This window comes from Phyllostomus hastatus, unplaced genomic scaffold (assembly GCF_019186645.2).
Source record: "Phyllostomus hastatus isolate PE091 unplaced genomic scaffold, TTU_PhHast_1.1 phas_contig_86, whole genome shotgun sequence".
NCBI lineage: Eukaryota > Metazoa > Chordata > Mammalia > Chiroptera > Phyllostomidae > Phyllostomus > Phyllostomus hastatus.
In genome coordinates, this window is record NW_025333977.1 from 38,546,554 (window position 1) to 38,563,244 (window position 16,691).

The following is a 16,691-nucleotide window of genomic DNA, read 5'->3' on the forward strand; positions in this document are numbered from 1 at the left end:
ATGAGTAATTGTGGCAGAGACCCTATGACTAGTAAAGATTAAAATTTTTACTGTCACTTTATAGAAAAAAATATGGTTTCTTTTAGACCATTTCAATGAAATTAAAAAAAAAACTTCCTTATTAATCTTTTTTTCTGATGTTTCATTTATCACTGTATCCATTATTATAACTATTATTTAATCTAGTGGTGCTTGTTGGGACTATTGATAAAACTTTTATGACAGGATTTGTTAAAGAAGATTTTATGTATTTATTTTTAGAGAGGGGGGAGGGAGGGAGGAAGAGAGGGAGAAACGTCAGTGTGGTTGCCCCTCATGCACCCCCTACTGAGGACCTGGCCCACAACCCAGGCAGGTGCCCTGACTGGGAATCAAACCTGTGACCCTTTTGTTCACAGGCCAGCATTCAGTCCACAGAGTCACACCAGCCAGGGCAACAGGATATTTTTTTTGGTAGTGACTTTTAAAAATATAGACTTATTTTGTTCAAGAAGGAAAAAATTGAACTCTATATAAATTTCTAGGGGCTTCAAAATTGATTAATAAATAGAATCTTATGTAAAATAAAATTATGCCATATACTAGCTCTGAGGAAGGGTCTGTGGAGTTTCATGAGTGAAGTACATAAGTAAACAGATTCAGTTTTGTTTTTTTTTTAAAGTTTGCTTACGCTTTTTAGCTTATCATTATTACTGGCTCTCTTCACATGGTGTTATTGACATTTGCATGGATGAAGTATCACCCTGTCTTCTTGGAAACCTGTATAAGAAGTACCTAGGCTGATTTACCGCCAGATTTTGAAGGCTTGGTGTATAATGAGCATTTCCAGTCTTGATACAGCTCCTCACTGATCAAATACCAGGGGAGTCTTCCCTGGACTTTTTTGGCTCTTACTTTTCTAATGAGTCATAAAGGTTGAGTCACTTTCCATTAATTTTACTCCAGGATGTTTAACTGCATATGGTAAAACTGTGAATGACTTACAAGATCTTTTTCCTCTTCACTGCCTCATCGTCAACAAAATTTGTTTTCTTTGTTGACTCCATAGAGGAGTCCATGATTTTCAAGTATTATATTCACTAATTTTGAGTAGCACCTTTCCACCAAATACTTTTAAAATACTAGCTTTTTTTTCATGTCATGGGATTCTGTTCAGGTTGGTAAATACCATCAGAAAGTCATGTCTAGATGGGAAACTGCAAATAGAGAAAGAGAAAGAAGGAACTTGATTAATATCCTCATCTTCCCATCTGTACATCGTGAGTTTGGCCTAACATGTGGGCCAACAGCTATTTTATTCACTATTGATGTCTGCAATTACAAATCACTTTTTGGCTTTGTCCACCGTTGGTTTCTTACCCTGTCAGTGATTGCTGGATTCTAACCTGACATGTCTGCAGGTCTGTTTCCATGGTCAGACCTCATTATTTCAAATTAGGCTTTAGTGTACCCAGAAAGCATTGCTGCTTTCTTTTCTTTTTACAGTTACCCCATTACAGCTCCACAACATTATCTTTGTAAGATAATATTGGCTGTGTGTATGTTGGAGGGTACAGACAGGTTTAGAAAATGGTTAGGGAGCTATTGATAACGTCTTCACCATGCTTTTAATATCTCTGAATTCCAGGATCTTGGTTTCAGGGGCACTCAAGCTCCCAAACTAGGATAACCACTGAAGCTTAAAGACAGGGCTATTAAATAATTTATAGGCCAAACTTGGACACTGGGTGAGTCAAAAGCGTGTGATCCTAATAATTTTACCATGATAGGTATTTACTGATGACTATGCAACTGAGGGAGACATTGCTGAAACACTCAATATTTCTAAGCTTCAGTTTCTTTATTTGTTTACTGGAGGTAATATTTACTATGCCAAATAAAGGAGCCTGTGATGAGAGTTAACTGAAGAAATGGATATCAGAACATTTTGTAAAACACTGGTATAGTCTCTTGACCTTACTATTCAAGTTGCCCTATAAATGCTCATACTTTCCCTCCTTTCAGACTATTTTTTCTGTGACCCCCTAATCCTCTGCCTGGAATTTCTGTCTCCACTGGCCAAACATAGACTACGTGTGTCCACCCCACCCTTCCCTGATCTGCTCAAATGCTGATTACTTCACCTCTGTTTCTTTCCTGTGTGTGTCTTCAGCCCACTTGGAAGGACATTCTTAAGCAACTTGTCTTAGTGTCTGTGTTGGTCTACTGGTTCTCTCTCAAGAAGGTGGTTGTCTGACTGATTTCAGTGTTTCTTGGCATCCTTCCACATAGCAGATACTCCAGAAGATTTGTCACTGTCCAACAACTTGTGCTCAGTAGGCCCCCTGACCTGTGCTAACTAAACTAATGACACTAGAGTAAGAGCTGTGATCATTTGCGTGAATTCACTAGGATAGAAATAGAGGACAACAAGTCATTTACTTTTTCTTGTATGAGTTTTTCCCATCTCTCAAATTTCTGTAAGAGGTTTATTGGTGTTAAGCTTAACTCAAGGCTGAAAAGCGTAGTAGTCTCCTTTGGAGACTATGATCTTACCTGCTTATGGATTGATTTTAATTATGTGTGACCCCGTTAAAGCATGCACATTTTCAAAGAACGTGATATGGTGCCATTTTGTTGCTATTACTAGAAGATGCAGTTACTTTCTTAGATGGTGTTGGGATTCATTCAGACTTTTTGTTTACTCTCTTCTTTAGATTTGTTTTTAGGTAAAGGAGGCAATGTTCTAATAAGGTTTTAACTAAAGAGATCAAACATAATGTGTATTTCTTAAATGCTTGGTTATAATGGGTGCTATGTGTGAAGAATAAGAAAATGTTAGGTTGGAAACAAATGAATACACAGATTGCTGGAAAGCTCAAGAGCTTTTGCTTTGGGGATGGATATATTTAATTTGTAGTTATTTTAGAATAGTTTTCTAAGTTAGGGAAAACTAGTCTCTTTCAGCCTCATATAGAACATTAGATGTTAACAGTGTTCTAAAAACATCCAGTGCCATAAAGATGCATATGGCTAGACAGATATTATATCAGTTTTTTAAAAATCATCAAAATAATTTTTGACCTTTGAAAAACAGGTTAGGCAAATGGGCCCTCCGGAGCAGGAAGGTATTTGGACAGCATGTCTTCCTGTTCGCAGATGCAGACTGCCCCTGATTCTCTTTCACTTCCTCTGCAGGGGGATCACATAACCGAGTCTACTGTAGGGCGAACTGAAGCCAGTTTCAATAGCAGTACATGGGGAAATCCAGGCCATTTAAAACACATCCCAGTTCATCTTACATAATTTGGTGATCATCAAGAAACTTTCTAAACATAAAAGGTGTTCACCTTCTAGCTTGTGCTCTGGTCATCAGACCCTAGGTAAACTGGTAGGTGGCACAGCCTACATTTGTGTTCATTGGGCAATAATAACATGGTCTCACTTTCCTCTGATGCTGAAGGCTCTGTGAGAGCCACTAGTTGAAAACAGGGTAAGTCTGCCTTTTTATAAGGCATCAGATTAAATGAAAGGTTATTTTAAGACTTATTGGTGGTTAAGCCCTGGCTGGCGTAGCTCAGTGGATTAAGCATGGGCTGTGAACCAAAGTGTCACAGGTTCGATTCCCAGTCAGGGTACATGCCTGGGTTGCAGGCCATGACCCCCAGCAACTGCACATTGATGTTTCTCTCTCTCTTTCTCCCTCCCTTCCCTCTCTAAAAAAATAAATAAAATCTCTAAAAAAAAGACTTATTGGTGGTTAAAGCTATTGTACAGATGGATAAAAGCAGACTGTAACCATTTCATATGGTAGAAATAGTAAACTCAACAGCAGCAGTGGAGAAGGCAATATTTGGTGTAGGAGAAAGTTAACACACAGTCATCCTATATGGATAGTCTTTCATATAGGATGTGACTATCACAGTTTAGATGATGTACTGGTATCCAGGAGACAAATATATATCACTTATACTCAGTCAGTTAGATTTCATGCAACCCTGTATCTAAGTTGAATGTCTTCCTAAAGAGAATTTGGACTCTTTCTTTACAGGTCAGGGCATTGGGGTTCTGATTTGGAAAGTGATTTGTTAAAGGTCACTCAGTGAGCTGCTGACAGCCAGAACTAAAATTCTAGCAGGTATCTGGAATTATTGATAAGAACAGGGTTCTTCGTACTTCGACTCGTTTTATTCCTTACATGCTACAATAAAGCAATTATATTTCTGTAATAGGTAAGAAATATCCACCTTTCTTACAGTAAAGATACCAACATGTCATGTGGATTTGGCAGAAAGCTTTTAGTAGAGCAACTCAAAGGACAGAAGTTAGGAACTTTATCTAGTTTTAGGCATGCAGTATTTTTAATCTACTTGTTAATAATGTGGTTTAGATTTTGACTGGCTATAGTTTGATTCAGTAGACTACCTTCCTATCTTTCTTTTTTTTAACTCCTCACCTGAGGGTACTTTTATTGGTTTGAGAGAGAGAGAGAGAAGGGGAGAGAGAGACGCACACAGAGAAACATCGCTGTGAAAGAGAAACATCAATAGGTTGCCTCTGCTTTGTGCTTTGATCTCTGGCATGATCTACTGGTGATTGAACCCACCACCTGCCCTGACCGACTAGGGAGCAAATCCACAAGCCAAGCATGTGCCCTGACTGGGAATCAAATCAGTGACCTTTTGCTTTGCCGGATGATGCCCAACCGTGCCACCCTGGTCAGGGGCCCTCCTGTGTTTCCTGATGGTGATATTTTAATGATTCTTCCGTTTTCCTAATGTATAATTACATGACTTTCAGATAGAATTATACTTTGCTTTCTGATTCTGGAAATTTAACTGAAAAAGTTTAGAGTGGTGGAGCTTACTAGACGGTTGTAGACAAACTGATTTTCCCTTTCCCTCAGGCTGGCAACATGGGTATGAAGTGTGTTCACCCTCAGTTGGACATTGGAGGTTAAAGAACTATAGAAATGTAGTGAATTATTGATTATATTTTAATTCCTTTCCAGGAAACATTTCATTTCCATACCTTCATAAGAGGAAGTAGTGATTGCATATTCCATTATAGATTTTATACTACAAAAGTGACTAGATCTGTGGAAATCAGTGACTTAGTGGCACCTGATTAGAAGAATTAACTAATTACAAGAATTCATTAACTCTGATGATGCCAATGTAATAGGTTCCACTTATTGAACTTCCTCTTATTGAGTGACAGATGTTTCCTTTGGCCCTTCACTTGTCTAATTTAGTCCTCACACTATTTAGGTTCATTTTACAGATGAGGAGCCTGATGCTTAAAGATATTAAGTAACTTGCTGAAGGATTTTTAGCCTATAAGTAAGTAGCATTTGAATCCTGATCTGTAAAGTTGTTTTCCTTCTCTGAAATACTTTTTAAAAACCAGGCAGAATCCAAGCAACCAAGTTGCCACTTCATGCAATCTGTTTACTTTTGTATTGTTGAAGACATCTCAGTTTCCTTTTTATTGGAGTTTATAACTAAGGTTCAGTTTTTGCTTCTTTCTTCCTATAGCACCGGCTGAGTTTCCAACTTTCTTTGGGAATAGAGAACCGCCAACAGTTCACATTTAACTTAAATATCACCAAGGTGAATACAGATTTCTTTAAAAAAAAAACTCCTTTGATGAACTACATAGAGAGTCACAGTGGTTACTGGAAGAATTGGTTCTCAAAATCTACACACAACTTTCTATGATCTGAATAGGGCTTTTCTGGTTGTACTTTGAGACACAGGTTAGCTTCTTTCAGTTGATTGTTGGGTTATTTCCTTGTATGTAGACTGTAGTTGTAGGAGAGGGAATCTGATTTTAATGTAAGCCCACTTGCATTATGATTAGGAAGATAAATTTCCTGATCTTCTGGGATGCGTTCCCCTAGGTTAGAGTAAACTCAATTGATTCTAGAAACGTACCCATGATCTCAAGATATCGTTCAGAAAAATATGTTTCTGGCCAGTAAACATCACCAGTTATTGAGCATATGGGAGTAGAATTCCAGAAATCTCAGGATTTACCCATTTGTTTTCTGTTTATGCTTTTGGATTTATGTAGTCCAGGATTACTGGAAGCGTGTGTGGAGTTCTGACAGATGGTTACCAGAGTGGAAATGTGAATGTTGCAATTTGCTCGACAGGAGCAAGATTCTGAGATAATATCTTTACTGTGCTTTCTTATCCCATGACCTCTATTTATACTAAAGTTTTTTGGGGGAATTTTGAGTATCACTCATGATGTTTTTGAAAATGAAATTAATTACTAATCATAATAGGAAAGAAAGTGCTAGCTGAAGTTATCTCTTTGCAGAAGAGAAGTAGAAAGCTTGAAATATCTGACACAAGGATAAACAGAACTTGCAGTAGCTAGCACTTAAGGAAACTCTCTTGTAATATGAAGCCAATAAACCAAAATGGTTTTTCTTCTCTTGGTGTAAACTTGTACTTAAGTTGGGTTGGATGTGATCTTTTGGGTTTTAATGGGCAGGACTGGGTTTATCCTGCAGAGGTTTAAGGAGATGGGTGGCTTTTCTTTCTAGGCTAAGGCAAACAGAAACCAAACCATCTGGGCACTGCCAAACCATTTGAGGGCTTGTTTAAGTGCCAGGAAAAGTGCCAATCAAATAGTGGAACAACCGAAGGTTGGAGTTTCTTTAGGGATACATGGAATCAAAATAAAGGAAGTTCTTATTATCTGGATTTTCTTAGTGGAAAATTGCTTTAAAAAAAAAAGCCTGTCTGCTGTTGCTTGTCTAATGGTATTTACCCCTTTCGAGGACCCCATGTGTTTACCAGTGGTCTGTTGTTTTCTATACAGAATGTCTATCTCTATCAGAATACTTTGCGAGTACATTTTAGAAATATGTACAGTTTCCTGCAGTGCACACGTACTTACAGTGGTTATTACTCTCATTACAGATGAGCAAATATAAGTAATATTAATTTGTTGAAGATTACTCATCTAGTAAGTGGTAGAGCCAGGACTGAACTCAAAGTAAGAGCTCTCTCAGTTACACCCTGCTGCGTCCTTGTGCCGTAAGTGGTAACTGAATGTCTCATGTTACCAGTGCTCTGTGTGATGTATTACAGACAAAAAAGCTGTATGAGAGTTTCATCTGTTTTTAAATGTAATTTTGATGGTCATTTTTATGTTTAATCATGAAGTTTTATAAATCCATTAAAATAAACTAAATTGTTTTAAAGTGAGAGTTTTTTCTTGTAATCATTTCTATGATATTAAGAGTAGTTACTTACTTAGCTTCTGTGTGAATTCATATGTTCCTACATTGTTCCTGAAGTGGAGCATCTATGTAAAATATGACTGTTCTTTAAAGAAGGCACTGCAAGTAGTACATTTAGGAGAATACTCTCCAGTTGTGATCAGTTTAATTTTCAAGGCCAGTCAAAATTCACCAATGTGCACATTTGCTAGTTGGAATCCAGTTCTTTAATGTTTGGTGTAAATTATTAGATATCTGGTGGGGGTTTATTCAGTAGCAGTTCTCCTTCCCAGAATTGAATTTCTTTAACTATATTGAATACCAGTTCACTTTCCTTTCCACAAAGAGATTTGTTCACTTGGTTTCTGTGACAGTGTGTACACAGTGCTTGCTTTATCTTTTCACCCTGCTGAGGTTAGCTGAACTACCACCCCATTAGGGCTGATGAAGAAGAAGCATGCACGAATAATATGCAGGCACTTTGAAGATAACTCAGTGGCTAACACAGACCAATCATATATATTCAAGACCCTTGGTTGTCCATACTGGCAAAGTGAATTATATCTGTTGAGTAAAACATAAGCATGCACGCACACACACACACACACACACACACACACACACACACATAGTTAAAATGGTTTTAAATGTTACTGAGTGGTCTAGATATCTAAATTAGCACTATTCTGTCTATCACACTGTGATTATTGTTCAGAGCAGTGCTGTCCAATAGAACTTATGTAGTGGTGGGGATGTTCTATATTCCACACTGTCCAAAATGGTGGGCACCAGCACCATCTGACTATTTAGCACTGGAACTGTAGCTAAAGAAATTAAAGAACTGAATTTAAAAATTTTAATTTTAGTTAATTTGGAGAAATGGCTACATGTCTACAATAGCAGCTAGAATATCTGTATAAAATTTTTTTGTGTGTGACCTAGTACGTGGAATGATGATGAATAGATAGAACATACAGATTGGTCCAGTTTAAAGAAATCCTTTCGAATATCCATTCCATCCAACATTGTTCCGTGCAGATGCAGGTCACATGGTGTTTGGAAGAGAGCCTAGTGATGACCTGGTGGGAATACAAACACAGAACCCAGGCATCAATTTATTGGGAACTCAGACTGAATGGCCTCTGGTTGAACTCATTTTGAGATTATGAGATATTTCTTGAGAAGAAAGGAAGCTCAGTGTGAGTGATCTATGTTAATATCTGAGTCTGCATTTTCTAAGAATAGACAAGATCTGAGTTGTTATTTTTCTTGGGTGGCTTTTTGTTTTGTTACTGCCAACATAGAAAGGTTTGACTTCAAAATCACCAGTCCGAAAAGTCTATGCCTGCAGCACAGGAACCTTGTGAGGTTGTCTGTGGATTTATGTATTTTTTATCATTCACGATAACTGGAGTCAGATATTTCCTATGGAAAGTGTAGTCTCTATCCAACAGTTCTACCAGCAAGTAAAATTGCTGTTTCCCCCGGCTACCTTTCCTTATGCCCCTTTTCACTGATCCACTCACTCACAGTCTTTTACCCTGTCAGATGGAAATTTCTGACTCTGTCATTTTCAGTTTTCCAATAAGTTCCCTAGTTACCCTGTGGTCTCTGATAATGATGTAGATGGTCATGATATTAAAGTAGTACTTCTGATTTGAAGACATATTATCTCAGCATTTTCAAAACCCACTTGCCTGCAACCTAGTGTGTCTGTGGTTAGCTATAATACATCTACTTGCCAAACAAGTGGTTTGGGTTGCTGGGATTTTCATTTAGCTTTGAATTTGGGGGATTAGAAAAAAATAACTCAGGGACCTATTTTGATAAATTGCATTAGAGCGAAGTGTTGGGATTAAATCATTTGTTTTGCTTTTAAAAATGTCTTTGCACTGTGCTCAGTCTTGTGCTTTTGTTGAAGGGGTGTGTGTATGTGTGTTTGTGTGTATAGGCACACACTTAAAACAAATGCTTGAACTATTGATAATGTTCACCATATGATTTAATTGTTTCTCTTTAAATTCCAGCATGATAACTGGGGTTACTTTCATGTTTGGTACTAGTAAAACACTTCTCTCTAGTGAAGAATTAGTGTTATTTCTCCCTGATCATAATGAGCAACTTTTCATATTTCCCTGCTTGCTTTGTTTCTCAGGAAGATGGGATACATATTTGGGGTCTTATGTAGACTTTATTTTTGTTAGCATACTTTTTTCCATAAAAAAACAAACTTTTCATTCTGTGACGTTAAGGAAATGGTATAGTTCAGTTGAATCAATGAATGATGCTACTACAACTCATTTTTTTCCTAGTAAATATTTGTTGCTTCACTGTTGAGATGCTTAAATAAGGTTAGAAAAATATATATATTTTGTTATAAAATATAAAAAGATTATAGATAATAAGATTCCCCTTCTTGGTAGATAAATTGGAAAATACAACAATTAAAAAGGGAAATTAAGCTACAGTTTAATCCTAGAGTACCTAATCAATGTTAGGATTTTGATGTTTATCCCTTTTAGCAGTTTCTAAATGAAATTTAAGTTGAAAGTGAGGTAGTTCAACTATAGTCAGAGTACACTGTAGGTTACAAGGTCAGTCCTGGGATCTACCCATATCATGGAGAGTACCTTCAGGACTACCTGCGCATGGCCCATGTGATAAGCCACGTGGCCGGTCATCTGTAGGGTATATAAAACATCAGCTTTCAGAGTGCCAGTGGTTATACATAATATCTACAGATGCTCTAGGGAAGGCGAGTACTCCAAGGCGGACCGAGGACCAGTGGATAATCTCTACTGGCTGGCAGGTTTTGTCCTTCTGAAGACAGTTTTACCTGCAGTTATCTGGGAGGCAGATGTGTTGAAAGAAAGTGGGCCTTCCGTGGCTGAAATATTTAAGAGGACTCCAGATGATTATTTGGCCAGAATGAGACTTAACTATTTCACAACTACTAAAATCCCTTCTGATGATCAGTTTTTATACTTTTAAGAAGGTGATTAATCAGTCAGCACCTTTTTCTGAACATTGACTGAGACCACCTTGGTGGTCTAACCAAGGTGGTGACTTTAGCAGATCACATATTTTGTAGACCTTTGTGGAAGCTCCTCTGAATTACACCATTCTGGTCCTTGTGTTACTGGGCGGGGGACCTGGACCTGAGTGGGTCTGCCGAGGGCCAACTGGTCTTGTGTGGGTTCTTGACTTCCTGCAGGAAAGAATTTCCCAGCACGAATCCAGGTGCCTTTAAGGGTATGTTTATTAATGCTGGGTTCAGTGAAATAAGAGCTTAGAATAGGAGATGCAACAGGGATACCCAGGCTGGGCTGCTGTAGCTCACTGGGAAGTCAGAGAAGAGGGGGCCTTGGAGACAGGTTCAGGGGATTAGCCTGGATGAGCTGCTGCAGCTCATTGCTCCCCTGGTTGCCAGTCTCATGTAGACCCTTAGAGTTTGGGACATGTGTGCGCCAGGGGCGGGGATGGAGGGGGGAGAAGAAAGGGAATGGGGAAGGTGGGGGCGTGCTCCCCCAAGGGAGAACATGCACTGGGTCTTCTGTCTTGAGGATTTTATCTGTCTTTTGCAGACTGGAATCTTAGGGAAGGTCTCAGGGGAGGGTTTCAACAGAATATTCATCAGTTCTCCAGGTGTGATCTTCCAGGGTCATGGTCTTGACTAATTGGTCAGTGCCAGGGCAGGGGGTCTTTAGTCATTGCAGCTGGTCCTGGCATTGCCCACCCAGTTTTACTGCCTTTCTGGTCGTGGAGTTGAATGAAACATCACTGAGTCCTAGGTGTTATCTCTAGGGAGGTGACCTTCTGCATCTGGCTGTAAATTGCTCAGCCAGTTCAGCTGTCTGTCTTAGTTTTCCCCATTCTACTTGCCAGGGAATTTTCCTAGCTTCTTACTGTCCTGCCTCACATAGAGCTTTTTATGGAAAGGGTAGCTTTCTGTCTTTCTATAATGTTTATAGTAGGATAATTAACCCTGAAAATGTCATTCCATTACTAGGATTACTCAAAATTATATCCCTTCCTTCTCTATTTATTTATTTTTTGTTTTGTTTTATCAACTTTGACTTGTTTTTATTCACCTTTTACTTAATTTATTAACATTTTCTAATTTTCAGGACTGTTTGGCAGCCTGCAACTGTGGGAAACTTCTGAGGACGTGAGCCAGTTTCTCAAATGGCCAGGAGACTAGATCCAGATTCTGAAAGTCTGTGCCAGCACTTCAGCACACTTCACATTCTCTGCTTCCAAATGCCGCACCCACGCTGTGTGCCCTCTGGTCGCTTAGCTCAGCAAACGTGTTCTCATGTGAACACCTTTCTCGTAGCCCTGGGTTCCCATGTTGGAGTGCCACTTACTCAACAATGTTATTCCATACCTTAGAGCCATCATTTCTTCATAATTGACTGATGCATTTATTGTGGCCTGAAGGGCCCAGCATTTGGCCATCTGCCTGAGGTGTGCCACCTTTCTAGATATCCTAGTAGTTTATCAGGGAGTTTAAGCTTTTCATTTTGATCCTTCTGAAAGTTGAGGTGATGGAAGCAGACCCCTTTTACTGACATTTGAGGCAGTGTGGTTAAACAGGCAGCTCCTTTGCCCTGTTTTAGGTGAGCTGGAGGATGTGGATGGGTCACACCTGCAAAAAATGTGCAATATTTCATGGTACATCATGTCTACTAGTGATCATTTTGTTCTCAGGAGGCCCCTTCTTCACAAGTATTTATTTGATAGCGTTATCTCAGGTCCTGGGGTAAAGGTTGGAGAGAAAACAGTTCATAAGATTTTTCCTGCCTTTCAGGATCCTCAGGGTATGCTTGGGAGGCAGATGAGTAAAAGCAATTATAATGTGATTAGTTATATAGTACTATATTTAGTACATACTGTGAGGTCACTGAAAAAAGCATAGGTGGATCTGTTGGGTGGGTGTGAGAGTCGTTTGTGTTGGTTTTGGCTGTCTGTGTTTAGGATTGGGTTAACAGAGGTAACATTTGGATGGGGGTTTTGAGGTCAGTGATGAAATTTTTCAGACAGTGTAGTGTTCTCACCCTCCTGCCATCTGTGTAATGGAGAATGGGTTTTCTTTAGACTTGCAAGTCTTTCTCATTCTCTGTGCTCCCCTTCTCACCCACACCAACCAACCAACTAAAACATACACCGAAACCAAAACCATACAAATCCCCGAACAGGTGAAACATTGCTAATGATACTCTATGCCTTAATCATGTATACAACATGTGGAGTTAATGTCCTTATCTTCCATAACAGAATTTCAGAAATATGTGTGCAGTTTCTAAGTAGTTGAGTAAAGGGAAATACACTAAGGATAACAACTACAGGGAGGTGCATGTGATTTAATTATATGATAGATCTCTGCTCAGAGGATCTTCAGCCTCCCAGACAAATGGAGCAACCATAGCATGTTGGAAAGACTAAGGAATCTGGGGACTTGATCTTCAAAGTAGCCCTGCTGTTGACTCCTTTAGGAATTGTAAGGAAGCCAAAAAAATTTGTATCCTTCTAGGTTTTTTCAGCTGTCTAATAATTAAATTAATAGAAGATAGATTAATTGGAGAAAAACAAATGTAATTATGTACTTACGGGGGTCCAACAAGAATATGGACCCACAGACAGTCGGAAGCAGTTGAGGCTTATATGCCATTCTGAGCTGGGGAGAAGGGACAGGGGTCTGGGACCTCAGAGGGGAGGAAGGCAGTAGGCAGATGGGAGGAGCAGATGTTTGGTACAGGAGTGTGGATTGTGCCATGCAGAGACAGTGAGACAGGAGAGGAATTTGATCTCCAGGCCCTGCTGAAACCCCCCAGCCCCCCGGTTCACCACACGTAGCCGTACTCTTTGTAGTTATCTCTGGTGATGACTCTCTCCCTGGGCCAGGCTTCCATCTAGATTCTTTTAGGGAGTTAAGGGAGACTAACATTTGTTCTTGACTCTTCTGGGTCTCGATTGCCTTCCGCTCAAAATAGTCCATTGCCAAAGTGGCACATTTTGGGCATGCACATTTTGAACTGTTCAGGACAAAGTAAGTGAGGATGCCATCAGTGCTTGTGTTCTTTACCTGTTTGCATCTGCAAGAATTAGGTGTCATTCTCCTCCCTCTGTCATACTGTACTTAGAGTTCATGAATTTCAGTAAGATGGGAATTTCTGGACACTGAACATCAGAGAAGTATTGAAGGTTCCAGTTACCCTTCATTCCTTCGTATAGTCACACGTCACTTAATGATAGGGATAGGTTCAGAGAGATGCGTTATTCGGTGATTTCATCCTCATGGGTAACATCATAGGGTGCACTTACGCAGACCTAGATGGTATAGCTTACTGCACACTTAGGCAGTGTGGGATAGTCTGCTGCTCCCAGGCCACAAGCCCGTACAGCTGTTACTGTACTAAGTACTGTAGGCAGCTGTGCATCTATACATTTTCTAAACATAGACAAGGTATAGTAAAAATATGGTATAAAGGATAAAATGTGTGTAGCTTTTTTACCTGGGTGGGGGCAGAGGAAAGAGTGCTGTGGAGGGAGGTTAGACAGCAGGAGGAGGGAGGGAATAATGGAGAGATGGAAGGAAAAGGTGGGGAAGAGAAAAAGCACAAAGAGAAGAGAGATAGAGCTTGAAAAGAGCAGATAAAAGGGAGAAGGGAAGGAGAGAAAGGGACAAAGATGGGGAGTGGAGAGAGGGAGGAACTGGACTGGGAGGAAAGAGAGAAAGAGGAAGGGAGGGAAGGGAAGTGAGTTTGTGCACGTGAGTGGGTGTGCACCTGCGTGTGGGGGAAGGTGTAGGTGTGCTCCTGGGCTCCGCTTCTCCCCAGACCACTCCTCTTGCCCCAGCTGGGGCTGGGTGACACATGGCAGGCAGACATCATGTTGAACCTTCTCATCCATTTAAACTATCCAGTGCATCCATTTAAGCTATCCAGTTAATTTAACATCATAGTTGGGTCCAGCCTTTTCTTTGCAAACTAAGCTTTTGTTCATAATCCATTATAATCTGTGGAACCACCGTCATATGCACAGTTTGTTGTTGAAACATGCTTATGTGGCACATAACTGTAAATTAATGATTCTGACATTACTTAGATATTATTCTCATCATTTCCAACATTCTGCCTGAAAGAGAAATTTTAGTTGTCAGAGGGACCAGCTATGTTTGCTGTTTAGGGGCTCATACTTGGGGCAAGTGGTTAGGAGAGTGTCCACAGTTCCTAGGTGCTGCTCTTGCCACGGATGGTAGTGGCAATAGGGTGGGGGTGGGCTTTGGTGTTGGCACGGCAGTGGTGGTGTTGATGTCATCTTAGTCAAATACATGAATGATGCTGTCGCTGAGAATGGCAATGATTTGACATTAGGATGAGGTCTCTTCAGTTTCCCTGCATCCCATTTCTTTTCTACAGAAGCAATCTATTAGAGCTTTAAATAAAGAGAAGAGACTCTTCTTTCATAAATTAGGGACCATATTTTGTAGGGTAGCACTCAAAGGCATGGGGTTTACATGTTATTCCTTAGTTCAGATCAGTGTAACGTCTCTCAGACACACTCATCTAAAACTCATTACTACTCTCTTCCCAAAGAGAGGGAAACTCTTTGATGTTTGGTGGAGAGTGGAGGAGAGGTAGGGGGAGTGGTCAGATCTTAAGGGGAAATTTTCTTTGGGAGTCTCCACTGCAGTCACTGCCTGGGTTTTTCTTGTAGGTCACCTATGAAACACTGAAAATGAAAGGAACTTTTTATTGCCCTTCTTTTCAGAAGTGCGTATAGGCCAGCTTTGATTGCTAGAGACTTATTCTTGGGAAATGTTGAGACAAAGTAACCCGTGTCCCATTTTTATTGCTTTATTTTGGGATCTAGAGAATTACCTACATTTAGGTAATGTCTTTGTAGGTCTTTCTAACATTTATCAAGTTATACTTTTGTTTACCTTTTTGTCATTTTCACCTCCTTAATGTCTTGGATGTGACTTATTCCTCTTAAGTGAGTGCTCTGCAACTCTTTGTTGAATAAATGTGTTTATTAGGTATACACTATGCCGTTTATTTAGGGGGATCTGCAGTGAATGAGAATCATCTTTCTCTTCAAGGGTATGCATATATACAGGGTTGGGCTTGGGCAAAAGTAGGTTTACAGTTGCACTGTGGCATTCTTTTGAGTTAATAGTTATTGTAATACTCATAACCTGCAGGTTAACTAGCTTATCTTGTAGGTACTTCTATCCTGTGAAATATTGGGTAACTCACATCTGGGCCTCAGGTTGTTAGAGTTTCTCAGAATATATCTGAACAGGACTTTTTATTGGAATGACTGGTGTAGCAGTTGCATATGAACAAGGGGTAAGCTAATCAGGTCAGATTTAGTTTAATATGGTTTTGGGGCAGAAGTGATTCTTCCATCATAACACCATTTTGTAGTAACTGTCATGTCTCTAAGCTCTGCCTATCTTTTTGTTGCAGTAAGGGACAAGGCTTTGTGAATGTATATGTAAGCATACGTAATGCTAAGAATGGACAAGTTTGCGTTTCTTCATTCCATTTTAGTTAAATTCCCTTACAGGCAAATCCAAAGCTGCAGAAAGAAATCCGTAACTTCTGGGTAAGCTCTAGGGAATGTTTTAATAAGTCCTACCCATTGCAGTAGTCTGAGGCTTTGGGCAGTTTTTTTTTTTAATGTCAGCTTGTCATTTGGAATAGAGTAAGGACATAATCACTGAGACTACATATCCTTAAAACAAACCAACCAACCAACCAACAAACACACAGCACTTTATATAAGAGTCCTTCCTGCCTGTATATTTGTTTTAAGAAGCAGAAGTTTGAACTGCAGTTTGGGGCAGAATGGGCCTTGGAGACTACCTCTTTTCATTTTCTTCTAGGAAAATAGGTCATCAAATGCTCTTGTCTGGATTTCCAGTGGGAGGCAAAGTTAGGGGCAGATTCCTGGTATATGCCGAGATTCCTATTTTCTTTTGGTTTGCAGATTCTTTTCAAGTAGCTTTGCCTTTAGAGAGACCGAGAGAACCAGTTCTAACTCATGTCTAAGGGTGTGGACCTATTAAAGAGTGTGATTATCCTTAGAGCAGAGATCTGCTCTTACCAGAGGGACTAACAAACACACAGTTTCCTTTTTCGACACCAGGGCGGACAGGCAGAAGTCTGCGGGAGAGGATTCTCTGAATCCAGGAAGGCTAAAGCATTAGCTAGGCTTATTTACTCCTCTGACCCCATGAGAACTCAGTTTTTGCCCAGCTGCAGTATGCAAAACATTCTTGTCTTATTATTTCAGCAGTACTTGCCCTCCCTTTATAGAAGTGGATTGGAATTTCTGGACCTCTGGGTTCTGATTCTGTGGTTAATACCTGTAGGCTAGGGACCAGAGGTGCCCATTATTTTGTGCTTGTCACCAAGCAGGTAGTATGTGGGATTTTTTGTGAATGAAGACTATGTTAACTAGACCC

At 39.8% G+C, this 16,691-nt stretch overlaps 1 protein-coding gene across 3 annotated transcripts in view; it reads left to right on the forward strand.

Moving 5' to 3' along the window:
• Positions 1–16,691, forward strand: part of CCDC50 (coiled-coil domain containing 50) — a 69,210-nt gene that overhangs the window by 9,671 nt on the left and 42,848 nt on the right. The gene's annotated exons all lie outside the window — the stretch shown is intronic.